We start from the raw sequence: 8,246 nt of genomic DNA, 5'->3' as shown, positions 1-8,246 counted from the left end.
CTTTCCTTCCACTGTCAAATATTGTTCACAGATGAATAAGTGTTATCTGAATTCAGTACCTCATCAAAGTGGGTTAAGAGTGTGACAGAGGAAGTGGTACAAGGGATAAAGCAGTGGTGGGCAATCTGCGGCCTGGGGATCACATGTGGCCCATCTGCGTTGTGAATGCCAGCTCATCAGACATTCTATTGACCACTGCCCACATGCAAAGTTCAAAACTCTGATGTTTGGTGTTTGTTAAAATGAGCCATTCAGCAAATAAATCTCCTGCTTGACATCCTCCCAGGTCACTGGTACCGCACACAGTGTGCTTGATGTAAAGGCCTATCCTTTACCTGTGAAGGATAGAAAATTGTGGACCTACCAATGGTGACAGATGTGGATCTTGCTGTGCACAATTTGGCTGCCATATCTCCTATAATACACCAGTGAGCACCCTTCAAAAATTAGCTGTAAAATGCTGGGATGTTTCGAGGTCACGAGAGATGATGATACAAATATCACTCTTCACATCCTTAGAAAAATTGTTCAAAGTTTAAAGTGAGAGGGGGAAAGTTTAAGGAGGGAAAGGTTCAGTGGAGATGTGCGGGCTAAGTTTTTACACACAGGGTGGTGGCGGTGGAATGCACTGCCAAGTGAGGTAGTTGAGGCAAATGCGTTAGTGATATTTAAGACTTATCGGCATAGACAAATGAATAGACGGCGAATAGAGGGATATAAGTCCAGATAGGACAATGTGATTGGCACAGGGTTGGAGGTCCGAAGGGCCTTTTCCTGAGCTGTACTGTTCTTTGTTCTTTGAGATGTGCGGGGTAAGTTTTTCACAGAGAGTGGTGGGTGTCTGGAACATGCTGCCAGAGGAGGCGGTGGAAGCAGGCACATTAACAACGTTTAAGAGGCATCTGGATGGGTACATGAATAGGGAGGGAATAGAGGGTTACGGACCGAGTAAGGGCAGAAGGCTTTTTTAAAGTTTAGTTTTTGCATCATGATTGGCACAGGCTTGAAGGGTCTGTTCCTGTGCTGTACTTTTCTTTGTTCTTCTGATAAAGTAGCCAAACATGTAGAATGCGGCTTATGAAGAGGAGAGTGTCTCTTTAAAAGATTAAACTGATGCATTACAGCTAAGCAATCGGCAGTCACTGGGAATGTGCATCATCTGACATCTGTCTTCCAATCAGCCACTTGCCCTTCCGCACAAAACCGTGCCGAGGAGAAATATGATTCAGCCAAAATGTTCTCCAGAGAGCCGGGTAAATGTGGGACTGGGAGGGATCAGAAAAAAATCATACCCAGTGCCGGAGCGTGCTGTACTGCTTACACTGTTTACTATTAGTCAGAGCGGTGCATAATGTGAACTGTCAGGGCGGTACTCTCTCAGGGAGAGGAGCTGGCTTTCATCCCAGTTACATGACGAACTGTTGGCACCGCTCAGGCGATTGACAATTTGGTGTGCCTGAGTGCAAAGGGAACACGTCAGCTCCATATGGAGGAGGCTGCTGAACAGTGATACTCTTCACTCTTCATCCGTGTTTCCTCTGGCGGAGCTTCGTGCTCCTGCCCTTGGGAATGTTAGGCAGACTGTTCTGGTTTATCACCGAATCTCCTGCCTGAGTTTGGAGCAGGTCGAGGGAGGAAGCAGAGAGAGGGTGTTGGGGTGGGGGGGAGTTTCTGTAAATTAAAACTGCAACAGAAACAAAAAAAACAAGAATCTTTATACATTCCCCCTGCCCCAGACACATATCCACACACACCCACACATTTATGCACACATACATAATCACATATGTATACCCACACACACACCCACATACATATACACACACAATACACACACATATATATACACACATAGGTATTTACATATCCACACACACACACTCATACATATACACACACTTTTACACATCCACACACACATATATACACACACACTCACAAGTATACCCACATACATGTATACACACACTTTTACACATCCACACACATATACATACACACACACACACACACATGTATACTCGCATACGTATACACACGCACACATACATATACACATACACTTCTACATATCCACATATATACACACACACATACACGCACGCACTCACATGTATACCCATATACACACACATACATGCATATACCCACATACATACACACACACATTTACATATCCACACACACACACACACACACACACACACACATAATTCTCTATTCCTGTTGCTTGGAAGGAGTCAGTTGATTCTGGACTTTTCTTCCCTCCGAGGTGCTGTATAATTCTGCAGAAGCAGCCGTTCCACATCTGTGAGTCTAGACGGTGAGGATTGACAGGCTGTGAGGGAATGGTAACTGAACCCTAGCCCAGGGTTGAGTAATGTTCAGGAACATGTGCTCTCTGGCAGGTGCCATTGGCTAGCAGTCAGGAGCAGGAAACCTGGCTGATTCCACCCCCCTTCTCCCCGCCAAACTCTCCAGCCTCAGGGCATTCTAGCAACATTCTCACTGCTGTTCTTCTCGGGCTTGGCTAATTTGGCACAGAGTTAAGCCTGGAGATTTATGCTGGATCGCACATTTGCTGCAAGTCGGTGTAATAGATCAAAGAACTTCAGGCGCAAATGACACCCAGTTGCAAACTGAGTTTCTCTGATCTTTTGTGCTGGTTTATTAAAGAAATACCATGATGGGCGGCACAGTGGTTAGCACAGCTACCTCAGCTCCAGGGACCTGGGTTCAATTCCTGCCTTGGGTCACTGTCTGTGTGAATGTTGCACGTTCTCCCCGATGTCTGTGTGGATTTTCTCCGGGTGCTCTGGTTTCCTCCCACAGTCCAAAGAGGTGCAGATTGGATGCATTGGCCATGCTAAATTGCCCCTTAATGTCCAAAGAGTGTGAGTGAGGTGGACTAACCATGGTAAATGTACAGGGTTATGGGATAGGGCCGAGATATGGGCTCTTTCAGAGACTGAGTGCAGCATCAATGACCTGAATGGCCTCCTTCCGCAGTGTAGAGATCCTATGGTTCTGTGGATAGAAGCCGCTTTTGTCTCCTCCCTTCCGGGGTTTGTTTTCCCTGGAGCAGAGGAGGCTGAGGGATGATCTGACGGGAGGTGTATAAAATTATGAGAGGCATAGATAAAGGTGCCTGAGACCAGAGCGCATACGTTTAAGGTGAGGTGTAAGTGGTTTAGAGGGGATCTGAGGAAAATGTTTTTCACCCAAAATGTGATGGAAATGCAGAACACACTGCCTGAGAGGGTGGGGAAGGCAGATCCTGCCCCAGCATTTAAGAAGCATCTGTACAAGCACTTAAATCACCAAGGCGTAGTCAGCTGTGATCCAAGTGCTGGTAAATGGGATTCATATAGATTGGTATTTGAAGGATGGCACAGACATGGTGGGCCGAAGGGCCTGTTTTTGTCTTGCGTGACTCTACGAAGTAAAAGCAGCAAACAAGTGGCAACAATAACTTGCTACAACAACAACCTACATTGATATAACACCTTCAACGTAATGAAACGGCCCCAAGATGCTTTGCAAGAGCGTTCTAAAACAAAATACAACTCCCAGCCATGTAAGAAGGTATTAGGTCAGATGACCAAAGGTTGAGCTAGGTCTTCAAGAGTGTCTTAAAGGAGGCCAAAGGGATGGTGTAGGAAGAGTATTCCAAAACTTGGGACCAAGGCAACAGGAGGCACAGCCACCCGTGGTGGAGCGATTAGAACTGGAAGTGTCCAAGAGGCCAGAATTGGAGGAATGCAGCTATTGTGGGTTCTGAGATTGGAGGCGATTACAAAGGTAAGGAAGGGATGCAATCACAAAGGGTTTTGAAAATACACCCCTAGAATCATAGAATCTCTACAGTGCAGAAGGAAGCCATTCAGTCCATCAAGTGTGCACCGATAACAATCCCACCCTGGACTACCCCCAATAGTATTTACCTTTCTAATCCCCTTGGCACTAAGGGGTGATTTCACACGACCAATCCACTTAACCTGCACATCTTTGGACTGTGGGAGGAAACCGGAGCCCCCGGAGGAAACCCAGGCAGACACGGGGAGAATGTGCAAACTCCACACAGACAGTGACCTAAGGCCGGAATTGAACCTGGGTCCCTGGCGCTGTGAGGCAGTCGTGCTAACCACTGTGCCACCACTGATCAGATCAATTGCCAGGATGAATTTCTGCTGATATAGTCAGCTTGCTGGTCTTCAAAGAAATATTTTCCATGAAGTGTTTAATTTTAAGCTCCAAGCCATAGTGGACACCTTTTTATAAAGCTTTTAAATATAACTATTGTTAATTGACCCAGAAACTGTGTGATGTAAGTAGTAAATGGTTATCTATACTTTTAAAAGTAGTTTTCAGTTATTTAAGATCTGGTTACTCACAGGAGGTGAACGGGACGATTTATTAAAAATGCTTATTTCTTGTGATAAACCCCATTTTCAGTTGTATAAGGCTGTAGCAGATCGCCACTCTAAAATATATCGAGGAATATTTTTCAATTGTTTTTATTTTTTTTGAGACATTGTTTGCATGTTCTCCCTGTGTCTGTGTGGGTTTCCTCTGGGTGCTCCAGTTTCCTCCTACAGACTTGCTGGTTAGGTGCTAAATTCTCCCTCACTGTTACCTGAACAGGAGTGTGGCGGCTTGGGGATTTTCACTTCATTGCAGTGTTAATGCAAGCCTTAATGCAAGCTTTAAAAGAGTGGGGATTGAATTTGAGACTTCTGTGTCTCAGTACCACTCGATGTGACTTCTTTTGTTGAAAAATTATGATTTATCTGTAAAATATCTGAAAGCATGTTACAAAGCATTTCAAAATGACTGTCACAGGTTTTCTACTTTGATCATGTTGGACTCTGAGGTGTTTCAAAATAAGACGTTGCAGGCATTTCAAAATGGTCATTACAAAGGCTGCAATGATGTTTAAGTCACCAACATAGTCACTGAGTCATGGCTGGAAAATCCCACCTTGCGTTCAGGGAGCGAGCTATCTTGGATCTGGTGCTATGTAATGAGGCGGGTAGAATTAGGGACCTTGTGGTGAAGGATCCTCTTGGGGAGAGTGATCATTGTATGGTGGAGTTTCTGGTGCAGATGGAGGAGGAGAAAGTGGGTTCCCGGACACGTGTCCTCTGTTTGAATAGAGGGGAGTACGGTAGGATGAGAGAAGAATTGGCGAATGTGGACTGGGAGAGCGGGTTGGAGGGAGGGTCTGCTGAGGAGCAGTGGAGGATCTTTAAGGAGATCTTTCTTGGTGCTCAGCGGAAATTTATTCTGATGGTCAAAAAGGATAGTAGGAAGAGAGGTAATAAGCCGTGGATAACGAAGGAGGTGAAGGAAAGTGTTAAATTAAAAGCGGAGGAATTTAGAGTAGCTAAGAGTAGTGGGCGAGATGAGGATTGGGAGAGGTTCAAATGTCAACAAAGATTGACAAAGAAGTTGATAAAGAAGGGTAGGAGAAACTATGAAGCTGGGCTAGCGCTTAATATAAAAAAGGATAGCAAGAGTTTTTATAAATATATAAAAAGGAAGAGGCTGGCTAGGGTGAATGTTGGTCCTTTAGAGGATGAGAAAGGGGACCTAGTGGTAGGGGATGAGGATATGGCTAAGGTATTGAATAACTTTTTTGTTTCTGTCTTCACGGAGGAGGACGTGAATAATTTGCCGGGTGTTAGCGATGGAAAGGTGGTAGGACTGGAGGGTCTTAATGACATTACTGTTACTAGAGAGGCGGTGCTCGACAGACTGGAGGGGCTGATTGTGGACAAGTCCCCAGGACCGGATGGAATGCATCCGAGGGTTCTGAAAGAAATGGCGGAGGTGATAGTGGATGCCTTGGTGGTTATTTTCCAGACGTCGCTGGATTCCGGGGAAGTGCCGGAAGATTGGAAAACGGCTAATGTTACGCCGTTGTTTAAGAAGGGTGCCAGGCAAAAGGCGGGGAATTATAGGCCGGTTAGTTTAACGTCTGTGGTGGGTAAAATGTTAGAATCTGTCATTAAGGAGGAAATTGCGAGGCATCTTGAAGGGAATTGCTTGATACAGCAGACGCAGCACGGTTTCATTAAAGGGAAGTCGTGTCTGACAAATTTACTGGAGTTCTATGAGGATGTGTCTAGGGCGGTGGATAGAGGAGAGCCGGTGGATGTGGTCTTTCTAGATTTTCAGAAGGCGTTTGACAAAGTACCTCACAAGAGGTTATTGCAGAAGGTCGAGGGACATGGAGTTGGGGGTAGGGTGTTAGCGTGGATAGCGGATTGGTTGTCAAATAGGAGGCAGAGAGTGGGGGTCAACGGGTGCTATTCGGATTGGCGGATGGTGACTAGTGGAGTGCCCCAGGGGTCGGTGCTGGGGCCTCAGTTTTTTACCATTTATATAGATGATCTGGAGGAGGGAACCGAGTGTAGGGTGTCCAAATTTGCTGATGACACCAAGATAGGGGGAACGGCAGATTGTGCGGAGGGTGTGGAGAGTCTGCAGAAGGATCTAGATAGGCTGGGCGAATGGGCCAGGAAATGGCAAATGGAATTTAATGTTGGCAAGTGTGAGGTGGTCCACTTTGGTAGGAAGAATGGTAGGAAGGACTATTACTTACGGGGCGAAAAACTGCAGCAGGCGACGGTGCAGAGGGACCTCGGGGTCCTTGAGCATGAGTCGCAAAAACCCAGCTTGCAGGTGCAGCAGGTGGTCAGGAAGGCGAATGGGATGCTGGCCTTCATAGCGAGGGGGATTGAATATAAAAGTAGGGAGGTCTTGCTGCAGCTGTATAGGGCATTGGTGAGGCCGCAGCTGGAGTACTGTGTGCAGTTTTGGGCGCCGCACCTGCGCAAAGATATTTTGGCCTTGGAGGGAGTGCAGAGGAGGTTTACTAGGCTGATACCGGAGTTGAGGGGGTTGAGCTATAAGGAGAGGCTGAATAAACTGGGCTTGTACTCGTTAGAGTTTAGAAGAATGAGGGGAGATCTCATTGAGACATATAAGATGATGAATGGGATGGATAGGATAGAGGTGGAGAGACTCTTCCCACTCAGAAAGGATAGTAGGACTAGGGGGCACAGCCTCAAGATAAAGGGGGGGCGGTTTAGAACGGAGTTGAGGAGGAACTTCTTCACTCAAAGGGTGGTGAATCTCTGGAATTCTCTGCCCGTTGAAGTGGTGGAGGCTGCCTCGCTAAATATTTTTAAGACGCGGGTTGATGGGTTCTTGATAAGAGAGGGGATTAAGGGTTATGGGGAGAGGGCGGGAAAGTGGAACTGAGCCACGACAGATCAGCCATGATCTTATTGAATGGCGGGGCAGGCTCGAAGGGCTAGATGGCCTACTCCTGCTCCTATTTCTTATGTTCTTATATTCGCCCCAAATCCCCACCCGAGATCGACAGACCTTTGCATGGTCTGCCTCCCCCCCCTGCAGCCCGCTACGATTCCCGTGGCAGGTAAGATAAGAAATCTCCCCCCATAGAGTCATAGAGTGCAGAAAAGGTCTCTCAGCCCATCGAGTCTGCCTCAACAATAACTACCACTAAAATCCCATTTTCCTGCACTTGTCCCATATCTGTGAATGTTACAATGTTCCAAGTGTTCATCCAAATACTTTTTATAGGTTGTAAAGTTCATAGAATCCTTACAGTATAAAAGGAAGCTATTCGACCCATCGAGTCTGCACCGATCACAATCGCACCCAGGCCCTATCCCCATAACCCCACGCATTTAATCTATTAATCCCCTGCCACTAAGAGGCAATTAAGCATAGCCAATCAGCCTAACCAGCACGTCTTGGGACTGTGGGAGGAAACTGGAGCACCCGGAGAATGTGCAGACTCCACACGGACAGTGACCCAAGGTGGGAATCGAACCTGGGTCCCTGGCACTGTGAGGCAGCAGTGCTAACCGCTGTGGCATCCTTAAAAATCAATGGTGCCTGACGTGGGGCTCTAACCCATGACCCTGGGATTAAGAGTCCCATGCTCTACTGACTGAGCTAGCTGGGTGCCTGCCTAAGCAGCACATTCCAGATTCTCACCACCCTCTGAGTGAAAAGGGAAATTCTCAGGTTAAGTTGAGCTCCAGCCTCTGGATGTAACCCAATGGAGGAGCTGAATATATCGACAAGATAGTAAAAACCTTCCTGCCTATAATTCACATTTCTTGTTAGTGTCACACTCCCGGTCACACTTCCTTCTTCGTAAAAGCAGATTACTGCGGATGCTGTCACAGCTTTGACAAAAGATCATC

The 8,246-nt window shown here is 46.6% G+C and overlaps 1 non-coding gene across 1 annotated transcript; it reads right to left on the bottom strand.

Annotated features, from left to right (window-relative positions):
* Positions 1 to 7,929: 7,929 nt before the first annotated feature.
* On the bottom strand, positions 7,930 to 8,002 carry trnak-cuu (transfer RNA lysine (anticodon CUU)). The gene has a single exon. It is a non-coding gene; the product is annotated as a tRNA-Lys (tRNA).
* Between the last annotated feature and the right edge of the window lie 244 nt (positions 8,003 to 8,246).

The sequence above is a fragment of the Carcharhinus amblyrhynchos genome, chromosome 23 (genome assembly GCF_965287045.1).
Source record: "Carcharhinus amblyrhynchos chromosome 23, sCarAmb.v2.hapA, whole genome shotgun sequence".
Classification (NCBI taxonomy): Eukaryota; Metazoa; Chordata; class Chondrichthyes; order Carcharhiniformes; family Carcharhinidae; genus Carcharhinus; species Carcharhinus amblyrhynchos.
Note: the sequence above shows the minus strand (reverse complement) of the source record. Positions and strands in the feature narration are given on the sequence as shown.